Source organism: Myiozetetes cayanensis, unplaced genomic scaffold, assembly GCF_022539395.1.
Source record: "Myiozetetes cayanensis isolate MyiCay16 unplaced genomic scaffold, myiCay2020 scf40, whole genome shotgun sequence".
NCBI lineage: Eukaryota > Metazoa > Chordata > Aves > Passeriformes > Tyrannidae > Myiozetetes > Myiozetetes cayanensis.
In genome coordinates, this window is record NW_026087632.1 from 339,387 (window position 1) to 355,355 (window position 15,969).

Consider the following 15,969-nt stretch of genomic DNA (forward strand, 5'->3'; position numbering starts at 1 on the left):
CCTTGGGTTTCTGCTTTGGGTTAAAACAGCTTTCCAGTCATGTTCTTGCTGGTCTGGTTCCAGTGACTGCCCTCGTCAGGGAGGGAGTTTTCTGTGCTGCTCACTGGAAGGGAAAGCCCAGAAAGACACCAGAAATTTCAGCCTTTACTGGATTATTCCTGGGAGCTTTTGGGAGCCATGGCCAGGGGGGAGCAAGTGCACACACAAACCCTTTAGACATCTCAGAAGACTGTGCTCCTGTGAAATTAATTTCTTATGGACCAGAGAGTAAGGGCTGCTTGAAAGGTGTCAGCATTGTACTTGAAGCAAGTAGGGGGCACAGACTGACAAGCTTCCTGGGAGGATTTATAGGTTTGGTAATGGATTTGTGGTAGGAAAAGGACTCTGATAATTCCATCTTCAAAGATGCACAGAATGGTTTAGGCTGGAAGGAACCTTAAAGCCCATCCAGTCCCACCCCCTGCCATGGGCAGGGACACCTTCCACCAGCCCAGGTTGCTCCAAGCCCCATCCAACCTGGCCTTGGACACTTCCAGGGATCCAGGGGCAGCCACAGCTTCTCTGGGCAACCTGTGCCAGGGCCTGAGAGGGAAGAATCTCTTCTCAATATCCCATCTGACCCTGCCCTCTGGCAGTGGGAAACCATTCCCTGTGTCCTGTCCCTCCATCCCTTGTCCCCAGTCCCTCTCCAGCTCTCCTGGAGCCCCTTTAGGCCCTGCAAGGGGCTCTCAGGTCTCCCTGGAGCCTTCTCTTCTCCAGATGAACCCCCCCAGCTGTCCCAGCCTGGCTCCAGAGCAAAAGGGCTTGGAGCATCTCCGTGGCCTCCTCTGGACTCGTTCCAAGACATCCACATCTTTCTTGTGTCATGTGCCCCAGTCCTGCACAGATCCCTGGGCTTTGCAAGCCAGGGCTTTTCAGCAAAAAATGATGTGCTTTTGCAAGGACCCAGTGTGGATAAACTTTGAAGAGAATGAAACCACTCTTATAGGATTCATAAACTGGGCACTGGGAGAGAGAGCAGAGGCCGTGGTGGGTCGTGGACAGACCTGGTCATGGTGTCAGTGATGGCAGGTGGGGCTCTGTGGGCACAAGCTTTGCTTTAGCCAGGATGAGCCTGAGTTAAAAGTAGATCTAAATAAGAGCTGATCCTACAGAAAGAGCTTTTGTTGTTATTATTTACTTTTTGTTTGGAAGGAAAAGGCAGGTCTGGAGTTGAGCAGTGAAACAGGAGGCATCCCTACAGAGGGGGGCACCGAGTTTGGGCACGGAGGTGAGTTTGGGTTTTTGGCTTGTTTGGTGGGTGGTTTTCCCTTGGAAATGTCATGGTTAGGAGAAAAGAGACCAAGAGCTGTTCAAGGCTGCTGAAAACTGCTCAGCAAATGTGCTGGGGGAGTGATGGGGGCTGAGTCCAGAGAACAGGGGCTCGAGAAGAGCGTGGTCAGCTGTGCTAAAAGCAGATGAAGATGAAAAGGAAGTGGCTGACTGAAATCTTGGTAGAAGACGAGATGAGAGAGCTCCATCAGAGAAGCTTCCATAAGATGTGAGGGGCAGAAACTTCCAGAGGAACACGAGGATATTACAAACTGCAGTGAGCTATGGGATGGACCAGTGTCTGGAAGGACAGGAGGGAAATCAAGAACCTTTTGGTACATCTTAAAGAAAGGAGATGCTAAAGGAAAGGGGAGATTGCAGAATTCAAGGTTAAATGAAAAGAGTTAAGGATAATCAGAATTAAAAGGGATGAAAGAAGATGAAAGACACTGAGATGTCATGGAGATGCCACTGGAAGGGAAAACAGACCAGTGCCCTACCCCAGAGGTGAGGAAAACCAGTCAGCTCATATTTCCTGGGAGAACAGGGGAGCCAGGAGAAGAGAGCCAGGAGTTGCATCAGCCAGAGCTGCAGATACACTTGTTCAGATTCAGCTGGATCTTACAGCTGCTTCTTTGGGAAGGTGATGGTACAGAGGTAGAGAGAATGAATTTGCTGCTGTGTTGACATCTTCAGGAGGGAAAAACTGAAATTCAATCAGACTCTGGGAGAACAGTCTAGACTGGAACTGAAATGAAACCTGAAAGTAAATGAGCACTTTTCAAATTGAGGAAAGGACAGGGAGGAGAGGTCTGCAAACAGAGGAGCAGGGAAAAACTAATTGAATTATCTGGATGAGCAGTGAGCAGAGGGGGATTTGCACAGCAGGGAGGTGAGGAAGAGCAGTGCTAGGTGGAGAATATTGCAGATTAACCATTTCAGAGTGACTGAGAGAGTCAAACAAGAGCTGTGGATGAACTGAAGGAGTGAGGATATGGAGATGCCAATGTGAGAGACTGGTTGGGTTGTCACACCAGAACCTGACAGCACCAGCAGTGGGTGTGGGAATCTGGGAGGAGAAGAAAGAGCTTTGGGTGAAGCATGGAGGAGGATGAGGAGAGACTGGGCAAGAGAAAGGGCTTGGAAGCAGCAGGAACAGGAGGGATCCCCAACCATTTGCACCGTGTCTGCTCCTGATCCAGAAAGCTCAGAGAAAGGAAGAGGCTTGGACAAGGAAGGGAGCACAGGTGAGGTCCTGGGAGCTGGAGGAGCTGTGGGTGCCTGGGGTGAGCACACAGAATCAGCCAGGAGGGGAAAGAACTGGAGTGGTGGCACTGCAAAGCAGGTGGAGTTGAGGGGTTGGCATAGCAGGGAAGGGAGGGTGGTACCCTGGGAGGACAGGGATCCGATCCAGAGTCGTCAGAGGAAGGGATGAGGAGCATGGTGGGAAGAGGATAGGCTTGGCATGGAAAATGGGAGGGCAGAAGGAAGATAAGAGGGCCAGATGCTGTGATGAACAAAGGGTGAGGTCAGAGAGTGGCAGACGGGCGCGTGTACAAAACCAGAAAACAAGAGGCAGCTCCTGCCTGTGGTTTCGGGGCACAGCCCGGGGCTGCCTGTGATCAGCAGTGATTGATTACAGAATTAGGCTTGTGCTATTTTGGCCCTGTGACTTCAGATGCTGTAATCTAAGCCCTCTGTGTGCTTATCCTTGCAGCAAGGATAGCTCTTCAGGCACGGGGATGCTGCTGGGGGAGACACGGCAGGAAGCTTTTCCCCAAACTGCGTTTGTAATCCTGCCACTCCTCTCATCCATCACCAGGCCAATATAAAACTGGCCCTGTGCTTCCTGTTGGAGTGTTGTGAATTTTCAAAGGCAAAGTGCACTATTGTTTAATAGCCAATTATTCACTGGCATTGATAAACAGGCTCTGCCTGCGATTACTGCGGCAATTACTCACCCTCCTAATTTAGACACGGGGAAAAATTAATTCGAGCTTCCAGTTGATCATTTATATCTTTGGCTTTTGTAATACACATCACAGCACGCTGAAAACAACTCCACCACAGGGGAAACTGATCTGTTCACATTGATAAGGTGTTTTACTCTTGTTCTGTCACTGAGGGAGGCAGGACTGAGTCCAAGCTGGGGGGGCCGTGGCTGAAGGGTGGGGGTTTTTTAATGTTTTGGGGCTGTAAAAATATGAAAATCATTTTGTTAAACCTTAAATTAAAAACAGAGGGGAGGGATGTTCCTGCAATCAGAAGGGTCTCTGTGTACAGCTAAGAAAGCAAAGTGCTTAAATAATGTGACCTCACCTTGCCCCCAGACCACCCCTCAAGTGCTGATGGACCTGCCTCCAAACAGGAGACATCCAAGGTATTCAGGAGAGGCTGGTGGGGAGCAATTAGAAGGTGCTGGCAGCCTAGCTCAGGATGAAGCGGAGGTGGCAGAGGCACACAGAGCTGTTAGCAGGCTCAGTAATGGTTAAGTTCCTTACTCCTTATAACTCAGGAGCAGCGAGATGGGAAGGTACCCACACACCATTGGGACGGGGAAAGGTTTTTATTCATTTTCTCGTTGTTATTAGAGTTACTGCACAGATTGCAGAGGGCACAGGAATTCCGTGGTAGCTGCAGGCTGGAGCAGCGCCTGGGAAGCGCCTTCCCCAGGCTCCTTCCCCGCTCGGTGCTCTGGTTTCACTTTCCGTGGCTCTGTTCGCTGCTGGCAGAGGTTCAGCTGGAATCGCAGAGGAGCAGGAAGAGCCTTTCCTCGGCGCGGTCTGACAGCACATCCCTGCCCAGCGCAGATGCCGAGCGGGGCACAGCACGGAGCAGGGAGCACGGACTGCCCCTGCTTTCACTTGCGGGTTTATCTGCCCCAGGGGGGTCACTGCAGAGAGCTGTCCTGCCCAGGGGCACCGCAGAGCTTGAGTGACCACAGGGGGGGTTTTCTCTCCAGCTCCTGCCCCGGGAAGCACCCGCTGCAGGCAGCACTCACAGAAGGAATGCCAGCACTTTCCCCAGCCCTGGGGCAGATGGGCTGAAGCACAGACAAGGCTGTGGCACCTCTGCTCTTCAGAGCAGACTTGAGGCAGATAACTGGTTACAGAATCCCAGGATACGCTGAGTTGGAAGGGACCCACAAGGCTCATCCAGTCCAACCCTCGGCCCTGCACAGGCCCATCCCCAGAGTCACCCTCTGTGCCCCAGAGGATCATCCAAACCCTCCTGCAGCTCTGGCAGCCTTGGGGCTGTGCCCACTGCCCTGGGGAGCCTGTTCAGTGCCAACCACCCTCTGGGGGAAGAACCTTTCCCTGAGATCCACCCTGAGCCTGCCCTGACACAGCTCCAGCCATTCCCTGGGGGCTGTCCCTGCTCCCCCCAGAGCAGAGCTCAGTCCTGCCCCTCCTCTGCCCCTGCCCAGGCAGTTGGAACTGCAGGGAGGTCTCCCCTCAGTCTCCTCTGCTCCAGCTGAACACACCAAGTGCCCTCAGTGTCCTCACACAGCTTCAAATCAAGGCCCTTCCCCATCTCCATTTCCCTCCTTTGGACACTCTCCAATGGCTCAATCTCTTCCTTCTGTTGCAGTGCCCAAAACTGCCCCAATATTGCAGGTGAGGCCACCCCAGGGCAGAGCAGAGCAGGACAATCCCCTCCCTTGACCAGCTGAAAGGCAGCAAAATACTGTCACCTCCCCACCACCTGCTCTGATTGACAACATGGTAGTTTGGAGCATTTAGCCCAGGCTGAACACAAGGCTGGCTCAAGAACAAATATTAGAATATTGTTTCAACTGGGAGATGGAGTTGGGCTTTTACTCGTTGCTCCTTCAGTGCAGGGGGTGCTGGATGAGCAGCAGGTTGTTAATGTTCCCCCTGGGCAGCTGTACCTGCCCTCACCAGGGCTCTGCAGGGGCTGGAGGTGCTGCTGTCTCTTCCCACCTCTGGTGGAAAATCATTTCCTCCCTCCCTCACCTCCACCACGGCTCTGCCCATCTTTGGGATGCTCGAAGCTCCTCTGAGCAGTTCAGGTGCGACACAAGCAGAGCTCTCCCACTTCCTCAGGAGGAACTCGTGCTCCTGTGCCTGAGCCGAGCAGCAGGGTGGGCTGGGGAGGGAGAGGGACACTGCTCTGGGGATGTGTCCTGGCCACAGGGGCTGCCTCCAGGGACTGGGAATGGGCACAGCACTGCAGCTGCTGCTCATGGGAGCTGCTGGCTCTGAACCCTTTGTGTGCACATGGCACAGCCACGGGAGGGACGTACCAGAGGTGCAGGCAGAGACTGCAGCACCCTGGGGTTCCTGGCCTTGGTGTCTGCTCTAGGTGGGGAGCAGTCACAAAGCACTGATGGTGATGTTATAACTGGGTTGATGGGAGGAAAGAAAAGAGAAAACTATCAGAGTTCATCTTATCTGAGACTATCGTGCACGCTCAGGAACTGTGTAATTCAGTTGCCCTGCTCAGCCAAGAGCTAAAGAGTTTCTAAAGTTTATTTCCTGTCTTTATAGCAACTGTCTGGCCCTTTATTTATTTTCACTGAAAGCTGCTGGTGTGCTAAAAATAATGTTTGAAGCAATTCTCGTGGCATATTGTATAACAATGGCAGGCTGGAGCCGGGGCAGTTGGGAAGTGAAGGATGCCTCCTTGGGCAATCTCTTCTTCTGAACTCCCGTCATTTTTATTTTTCTGCTTTGTGCTGGAGCATTTTCTGTCCCCCACCGAGGAGAAGAGCTGACGGCTCGCATTGTTGTTACCTTGAAAGGGCAAGTTATCACGGTTAATCCACCCTCCAAGGTTTTTCCTCAGGATAATTATTGTTGTGGTGATTCATCTTGCAGACCCTGCCCTTCCTTATTCGCACAAAATATCCTACTCCCTGCAATATTTCTGGGTCAGGCTCGTGCCACACATGTGATTTCCTCTTGGGCACGCAGACAAGACAAGATGGATTTAAAGGTCAGCCAGTGCTGGGCTGGCCGAGCTCGTCACCCACGGGTGACGGGGCAGATGGGGACGGTGTGGGGCCGGACGGGCACACGGGGTGGGCAGGTGAAGTCCCACTCGTGTTTCTCGTGGGGTGGGGGAGCAGGGCCTCTGTTGTTGTGCTGGAAAATTTCACTGCTCCCGTCTTCAGTGGAAAACATTATCACCAGCACATCCTGGCATGTAATTCTGCCTCATTTATTACTGCCTCGTGCTGGCTGAGTGCTTATGGTGCATTTCTAAGGTACTCGGAGAGGGTTGTGGTTTTTCAAGGAAACATAACTCATGGGGGACAGGGGAGGGAGAATCCTGAGAGATTTTGGCACAAATTGAGTCAAATTTTAGTGAACATGAAAAATAGAACCTGTGCAGGCTTCAACATGAGCTCTGCGTGGCCCAGAGGCCACGGGGAAGGGAATATGCCCAGCAGGCAGGATTACCACTCAGGAGACCTGGGCTCTGCTTTTCCTGCCAACCTGCTTGTCAGGGGCTGTCTGCACATCCTGTGCTCCCCAGTTTGGGTGCAAACCACCATGTTTGGGAGCAGGCAGATGTTCCCCAGTGCCTGTAGCTGTCTGAGCTCGGGTCCTGTCTCAGGGTACAGAAACAGGATGAAAGGCAGTGATGGCATCAAAAAGGCGGATCACAAGCTTGGTCTGGGTTTGTTTGGGAGTTTTTTCCTCACTTTTGCTGGTGATTGTGCTGGAGAGAGGGGCTCACAGCTCCTCAGCTTGTATGGTGGCCTTCCCTGATGGTGGGACAACCACCAAAGGGAGCGAGCAAACCCCGACCAGGTGGTTCCATCGTGCTGCCCCTTGTGAGGCCCCAGCTTTGCTGCCTCCCCTTGCCATGCTGAAAGAGCCTGCCCACAGGTCCTGCTGGAAGACTGCTGTGAGATGGAGCTCCCACAGCTCTCACCTGAGGTGGAGATAGTTGATGAGATCAGTAAGGCAGCTCCAGATCCAGAACTGCTGGGAAATGTGTATTAGCAGGGAGATTTCATGCCATGCTGCTTTTAGCTAAGACCAGGCACTTTGGTGGGGAGCTGCTGCCACCAGAGTGGCTCAATTTTGCTTTATGTGCTTTGGAGGAAATCAAAGTCTTGAGGAAAGCACCTTTAGGGACAGAGGAAATAAGGGAGAAAACCCACAGGCTCCAACCTCATTTCTTTGCACACTGAGTGTGTAAGTGAGGGTGGTGCAGGTGTCCTGCAGCCCTTCCAGGGGGTGGGAGTGAGGTGCAGGGGGTTCACAATACAGTGATGTGGTCTCACTGAGCACACCCCACCCCTTCTGCTCTTGTGACCTGCCTTTGCTCACACCAGAGATCTCCTTACTGAGCTCCTGAGCACTTGTGAATTCATCCCACTCCTGGCACTGGGACACTGTGGGTGTCTCTGGGAGCAGAGGCTGTGCCTCCTCCCTCCCCTTTAGCCAAATTCACCTGGTGCATTGGACTGTGTTTCACCAAATTCACCTGGTGAACTGGCAGTGTATTTCACACGTCACCACAGCAGCACAACCCCTCGGCAGGACACTTTTCCTGTGGCCCTTTCCCATCCCGTGGAACTCGACACCCATCTCCAAACACGGGTGTATCGCTGGCGGTATCGAGGAACGCACACCCAGTGACGCACACAGAGGGAAAACCAGCACAGGCACCAGCCAAGACAAATTGGGAGCGAGTTCCTCGGAGTCTGGGCGGCTTCCTGCAGCCTCTACCTGCCAGCAGGGAGGTGGGAACAACCCAGGCTGCTGTACCTGCTGACCAGCAGGCAGCCTGTGGGATCTCTGTGGGCCAGAGGTGGTTCCTGGTCACTGATGTTACCGTTTGCAATACCAAATTAATTCTGTACATGATGGCAGTCTCACAACCCTTCCCTGCATGACCTCTTTCATGTGCAAAAAAACCAAATGGAAAATTAGAGTGACTTTTATTCTCATGTTTCCTTGAAGAGGGACAAGAAGAAGAACATAAGCCATGACCACACTGATTTGTTTTGAAAGTTCTCCCACCATCCCACACTTGCATTTGCACTTTCTTTGTATGCATAACACCAAAGGTTCAAAGAACTGGGGCAGTGGTGGCAGAACAGGGGTTCAATCCATTACCATTCCTTGGGGTGTTAAATGCTTTGAATTGTCTTCAGCGTGTCTAAAATCCTTTTTAATTCTTTCCTGGCACAAGAATTCTGGAGCAACACTTCAGAGAGCAGGTAAAGCTGCTTCCAATGCTTAAAATGTCAAAATCACTTTTGTTTGGTTGCACAGTGCTAAAACACTGGTGTTGTACAGATTAATATAGATATAGATTGTATAGATTTGTTTAGGATTTTATCTTGTGTAGATTTGTTTAGGATTTTACTACTGTACAAGGAAAATACCTGAGCGATAACAGATCCAGTAAATGTGTCCAGTAAAGAATCTAAAAATCCGAGGGAGGGTTATATTTACCCTGGTTTAGGCAGTAAACAGTGTTTGGTTTGATTACTTGCCTCGCTGTAGGTAGCAGTTCTCAAAATGCTTTGTTGTAGTTAACTGAGTTTTGATGAAGCTCTCAAAGATGCTAAAAAGATGTGGAAAAGAAGCCACCTATGAATTTTGTGTTAGGTATCAGAAGCAACACTTTGAAAGATTTTGTGTGTAACTGCCACACGAATTCGAGATGCAATTCCGTGTTAAAAGCTTGGCTGACCATGAGCAGAAATGTGGAAAATCAACGGATCACCTCTGGAAAAAATGGCATTTGTGAGTTATATTCTCAGAAGACTAAAAATAGAACTCTGTCTGTTTGTTTTCCTTCATGAAGTGGCCAACTGTAACACTCCCTTACCAGCCCTAAAAAAGAATTTACATAAAAGATGGTGACGCAAAACCTTATCTGGTGACTGTGTCTCATTAGGTCATCTCTGCTGGGGAAGAAACAGCTTCGTTTCTGAAGCCTCTTCCCTGACCATGAATCAGCCAGAGAAAAATACTGAGGTGCAACCTCTGCCCAGCAACCTGTCACCTTCATACTGCAAATCTGCTTTGGAACCCACAGTAAAATCCCAGCTGTTTGTGGTGTGCAGGGCAGTGCTCTGAGAGGGAACTCTCACACATTTAATGATGCTCAGTAATTTTCTGGCCAAAGGGCAGCCGTGGGGTTTTTTCCGGGTGTACTGAGCTCCACATCTTTAACCACTCTGCTGAGCAGAGCTCGTGGACAGCCAGCCCTTTCAGTGCTATTTAATACCGTGTTGTTTTCTAACTCTTATTTTATGGTAGGAAAAACACTTGTCATGGCTTATCTGTCCAGCAATGAGCATATTTGGTGCTGGAAAATTAACCTCTGTTACCTGTACTGCACCTACTGATGGAACAGTTCCAGCCTGGAATGGGCAAGAGGAGAGGAAAGACAGGAGTTCCTGGATTTTTCTCTTCCCTTAAAAATGACATTTTAAGACCCAAATCCATCCTGCAATGCCTTCAATATTTATGGCCTCTAGATTAATTTTTTATGGAATCCTACTCCACTTAGGAAAGACCTATTGTGATCTGAGAAGACTAAACTCTTTCCTAACCAGATGTAGTGAACTCTTTTTGGAACAGAGATGGCACAGGCTGGTTGTATCAAAGCATGAAAATGCACCAGTTGCTCAGTTTTCTCATGTCTTCCTATCATGAAATATTCTCTCCTGCACAAAAATCTCTTGATATTTGGGTTGCTGAACACTTCTTTTTTTTTTCTTTTCAGGACCATTTTTAAAACACTGTAGAAAAAGCCAGTGCATCAGGGATGAACAAAGATTTCATTGCTTCTGGGTCTGTCTCAAAATAAGGACAGAAAGGAATTATGAAATGTGGCTGTTTGACAATTTACTTTTTTTTTTTTTTCCTGCTGTTGAAGGCTCTTTGAATCAGAGAATCCCAGAATGGTTTGGGTTGGAAGGGATTTTAAAGATCATTTAACCAACCCTCCACCACGGGCAGGGACTACCTCAGGTTGCTCCGAGCCCCATCCAGCCTGGCCTTGGACACTTCCAGGGATCCAGGGGCAGCCACAGCTTCTCTGGGCAACCTGTGCCAGGGCCTGAGAGGGAAGAATCTCTTCCCAATATCCCATCTGATCCCTGCCCTCTGGCAGTGGGAAGCCATTCCCTGTGTCCTGTCCCTCCATGCCTTGTCCCCAGTCCCTCTCCAGCTCTCCTGGAGCCCCTTTAGGCCCTGGCAGGGGCTCTCAGGTCTCCCTGGAGCCTTCTCTTCTCCAGGGGAACCCCCCCAGCTGTCCCAGCCTGGCTCCAGAGCAGAGATGCACAGGAAATGTTTTGTTGTGATCAGTCACAGAATTTGGACCGGATTTAAAACCACCACTGGATTATTTTCTGTTGCCAATTTTGATGTTGATGTTTCTGTTTGGCTTGGAGAGGGATTACACAGGGATCAGCCCAGTACTGCTGTCCACTGAGTGAAACCCCCTGCTCAGTATCAAATTTACTGATCAGCACTTTGGACTTGAATTTTTGGAGACCAGTTCCTTAATACTTGCACTCCCAGTAGCCACCCTAAAACTAATAAATGTTGTTGAAGAGCAGCTTAGATGTGGCTCCTGTCACAGCTGCATCTAAATGGAGTCTTAAAATACCTGGGATATCCATCTGTGAGCCAACAGTGACATGAGCTGGCAGAGAAGGCAGAAAGCTTTGTGTACAGCTGTGCTACACCTGGATCCAGAAACAGGCTCTGAATGCCACAGGACCAGAGTGCTGCTCCAAAAACCAAGGGAAGAGGATAGAGGGGGAATCAGGGAGGGTGTGACTGCTGGGGTGTCTGGGCAGGGCCAGGAGTCAGACCTGATGATCGCTGTGGGTCCCTTCCAGCTCGAGATATTCATGATTCTCTGAATAACCCGTGGGAGAATTATTCTGAGTTCAAAGTGAAACCCTGTTCTGAGATTTAAGGGAAGGATTTCCTTTGACTCAGCTGAAACCAGGTTTAAACATGTCTGTTCCTGTCAAAGGACAGCTTTCCAGAGCTGCTCCTTGGCAATTCACCCACTTGAACTACCTCCACAATAGTTTTACATATTCCACTGCACATTTTGGTGACAGCTGAAACCTTTTAACAGCATCTTAACAAGAACACTTCCTGAATTTCATCCTTCACATACTCATATATTCTAGTTCTCTCCACTCTCTAATTATTCTCATGCCTAATGCTCCAACTGTTTCACTTACCTTTAGGTTTTTTGCACTGGTCTGACTAGGTTTGACCTCTCTCGTTTTGCCCTAAACTGAGGAAAATGTGCTGTCTACTGTGTGTCTGTGCACTGGTTTCTGCAGTTGTGCATCACCCCCATCCTCACAGCACGTCTGATAAGGCAATCGGGGCAGTGTCTGCCAGCTGATGAGGAAACCATTGAGGATGGCGTTACATCAGGCTCTAAAACCAGCCTCAGTCTTACTGTTTTCTAAAATAAATACCGAGGAAAGCCTTTGGCTGCTTGTTTTGGCAGGACACGCTTCAGTGTTACGTAGCAGGACCCGGCGACATCAGTCACAGCTCGGTCATGCACACATTTACTTTTGCAGGAGTTGGGAAGTTCAGACTACACCTCTTTCTTTTCCTTCCTCATCCCTCTTCGTTTTAGGGAGCTGCTGCAGGAGAAGCCACTTCCAGGTGGGGGTGAGGTTTCACGTGTGACAGTGTTTTGGGATACTGGGACGGATTTTCCACTGCTTGCTCCTTTTTCAATTTACAGTTGCTGGAGTGTATTAAAGGGTGTGTAATATATAAGGTGAGGTATTCAGGGAGCAGCAAACTCCCTCACAGAACTGGGACTTGCATGATTTGATCCTTCTCCCCGGTTTTATGCTGTGCTGGGCTTAACTAATCAGCTTGAAATCATCTATATGGGAGAGTTTGAATGTCAAAGGAGTGGGTTTTTTTCAGTAACATTCTCCTATTTCAGAAAGGACCTTTTCAGTCTCCAAAAATACAGTCCTTAGTAGCATTATATGGCTTGTAATGGCTTTATTTTGCAGATTGCATTAATACAACAGGCTGAAATAGAACTGTGTCTGATTTTCCAATGCCTCTTCACTGGAGTGGTTTTAAGTGTCTGAAATGAACTAGTCCAAAAATCCAATTCCACCAAAACCATCTCTGCAGGAAGAACAAATCTGATTTCTCATGTTGCAACAATGCATACCCAGACATCTGATGCCTCCAGTAGCTCCTGTCAGGACTCATCTTTACACAACTATGACATTAAATACACAACTTCAGCTCGAGGGCTGAAGGCCACATCACACATTGGTGCCTCTGGAATTGAGGGCTTTCAGTTTTTTGGGAGTCTCAGCTGAAAGCACCAATACTAAGCTGAACTTGTCACAGTGGTCTCTTTTGACCCGTGGATCTGAGACTTGCCTTCCTCTCTCATTCTTTTTGTATATATCAGATATTTTATAATTTGCTTGGTAAAGCAAAAAGATGAGCCACCTGGATGCACTTATTACTGAGGAGAGAGCAACAAGAGCTTTTTGGGATCAAGATGTTACAGAATCATAGAATAATTCAGGTTAGAAAAGACCTTTAAGATCATCAAGTCCAACCACTAACCCAATACTGCCAATATCCAACATCCCATCTCTCCCTGCCCTCTGGCACTGGGAAGCCATTCCCTGTGTCCTGTCCCTCCATGCCTTGTCCCCAGTCCCTCTCCAGCTCTCCTGGAGCCCCTTTAGGCCCTGCAAGGGGCTCTCAGGTCTCCCTGGAGCCTTCTCTTCTCCAGAGGAACCCCCCCAGCTCTCCCAGCCTGGCTCCAGCTCCGTGGCCTCCTCTGGACCTGCTCCAGCAACTCCACATCCTTTTGCTGTTGGAGATCCCAGAGCTGGACACAGGGAAGCCTCATTAAGGTTGGAGTCTCACGTGAGAGGGGCAGGATCCCCCCTTATCCCTTGCTGCCCACGCTGTGGGATCAGCCCAGGGCACGGGGGGGTCTTTGGGCTGTCCATGAAGGTGGCCGGGGCACATCCAGCTTCTCATCAACCCACACCCCCAAGGGCTCCCCCTCAGGGTGCCCTCCATCCATTCCCCCCCAGCCTGTGCCATGGCACGTCAAACAACCCCTGTACTGGATCTGGCAATCAAGGAATCAAATCAGAACATGGTAATTCTTAGTGTGCGTTGCTGACACCTCTCGGTACGTTCATCAGCCAAAGGCTGACTTTGTGCATCTGTTCTCACAGGCTGGACACAGCACAAACCAAAACTGATGGTTAAGAATGCAAATCCCCCACCCAACCTGGGACAGCCCAGCAAAGGAGACCCTTTCCAGGGAGGGTGAAACTGCTGGATGTACCTCTGGGGGCAGCTCTTCTCCAGGAGCTCTGACCTTCCACACAGCACGAACTACAGAATCATAGAATAAATCTGGGAAATAGAGAGTAACAGCAATTCTTGGCTGCCACAATCCTTGCTCTCAACACCAGAATTCTGAACGCCCCAAGTTCACCTACTGTGGCCATGGCCCAAGCACCAGGAGTCCCCTCTGGAAGCACAAGGATGGGAAAAGCCCAACAGGTCTCAGGTTTCTCACCACCAGGTAGATTTCAGAGCACACCTCTCTGCATGGAAAGGCAGAGAACACAAACAATTCTCCCGGGATGTGGATCTGCACTGGAGATGTATTCTATTTTTGGAGCAACACTGGAATGTTTCCAAGACCACCATGACACAATCACTGCACCATGGGTGGTAAACATGTCTCTACTGCTGCTGCAAACCTTCCTGCACTGTTTGTTGTGCATTCTTTAACCAGTTTCTTTATTAGCAGGACCCTTGCTGGGTTGTCACCTCATCCTTGGACCCCTCGTGGAAAAAGGCAAACCAATCCTGTACCTTGCTGAGCAGATGCCATTTACTGGGTGGAGCCCACAAGTCAGTCAAGGTGAGAAATAACCTGATGAGACAAGACTGCTCAACCACAGCCTAATTCCTTTCTGGCTTGAGCTTTATCACTTAAATCAAGCTGCTTTCAATTACAAGGAAACCACAAGGAAATAAATGCATTTACACGTAAGGGAATGAGTAGGAGGAAGATGAGGGTCAAGGGTCAGCACCCCTGGGTAAAGGAACTAATTAACTGTTCTAAAAGATGAACTGATACTGCTGTGGCTCTGCAGGATCTGCTTATCCCAGTACACTGAAAGCACATGGAGACATTAACCCCCAAACTCAGGTACTCTGGCCCAAGACACACTTAGGACTCTATCAAGGTCTCTGATTTTAACAACACACTGGCTCTGAGAACGTTGAGAGAAATGTAAATTCAGAAAATAACAAATTAAAAGCTTCCTCCACTTCTTGTTTTCTGAGCACAGTTAAAGAAATCCAGCAGCACTAAGAGCTAATCCTGTCAGAGGAACAGGGCAAAAATAGGTCAATCAACCCTAAAACTTGCATATTACTCCAAATGTGCCATAAACCAGCTACTCATTTTCATCCAGGACCTAAGGTTCTGTTTCTCTTTCTCATGGAAGGGGCTTTAGAAATGCATCTGGTACAATGGGAGGATCATAGCTGGGGTGGGTAGCACAGATAATTTAAATCTTTTGTAAGCATACCCCTTATAAAATGTCAGGTATATTAAAGCCTTTAAGGCATTTTGTACCTCTAGAATCAAATTTACTGGTGTTTTTCTTACTTTACCAGCTGCATTCATGTAAAAAACAAGGTGCAGTTAAGAGTCAAGTCTAGATTTTTGTGCAGCAACTTAAACTTACGCTCAGAAATCGGCTCCAGAACAAGCAGAGTGTGCACTCATCAGCAATGCTGTAAGTGAGAATTCCCCATCCCCAGTGAAGTGTTGTACCAAAGCTCTTTAACAAAAGTTAATGCTAGAATAAGTTTTAGTTAACACCAGGATAATGAACACTTATTCCAGTTAACACCATATAATTATAATTACAGTACAAACCAAACGGTCTTGACTTTATTTCAATTCTGTGGGCACTGTTTTCCTGTAAAATTCTCACCCTTACTTTGGAGAAAGTAACGGCCATTCACCACCAGTTGCACAAAATGCTGTATTTTATTAAGGAAATCAAAAAAATGTACAGTTAAATTCATACAGGACGTTCAATGTAAGCACAGGAACATGTTTACCCTCTAGGATTCTGATTTGCCAAAGTTTAAATAGTGGCTGGTGTAGGCACAACATATTCCTGCTCCAAGATGCTCAGCAGTTAAAATCTCTGTATCCCACAGTTCCCTGAGCTATTGCTGCAGTGCAAAAGATGGACTCGTTAATAATTCCATGAGAGACAAAGCATCATTTCTAACTGAAAACTTCCCTTCTGCAAGACTGCAAATCATCCAGCCCTGAGAACCTGTTTTCCTAGGAGTGCCTATGCCTGCTGAGAAAGCAGCAGCTTTTGGCTGAGCTGGAATCTTGTTCTTTTGGGGAAGGTTTTTCCCACCTGAAATGCAGCAAACCAAAGGAAGGGGTGGTTTAGGGAGCACACAGGATCAGTGTCTCCATGTTCAGAAGTTCATACCACCTCCATCCTAACCACAGGGGAACTCCAAGCTTCCTCTGGAAAGAGCTGGCTTCCCAACACAGCCTCTTACTTACCACAATCCAAGGATATCCCAGCCCAGTGTCCCCCAAAATGCAGTGTTCCACCACGCT

At 49.0% G+C, this 15,969-nt stretch overlaps 1 long non-coding RNA gene across 2 annotated transcripts in view; it reads left to right on the forward strand.

The window, feature by feature from the left end:
- Positions 1–15,969, forward strand: part of LOC126647738 (uncharacterized) — an 853,551-nt gene that overhangs the window by 175,909 nt on the left and 661,673 nt on the right. Inside the window, exon 1 of one of the 2 annotated variants that reach the window (XR_007630666.1) lies at positions 457–494. The exons of the other annotated variant lie outside the window; for it this stretch is intronic. This is a non-coding gene — a long non-coding RNA (uncharacterized LOC126647738). Of the gene's footprint in view, positions 1–456; positions 495–15,969 lie in introns of those variants that run through there. 2 annotated transcript variants of the gene reach the window in all.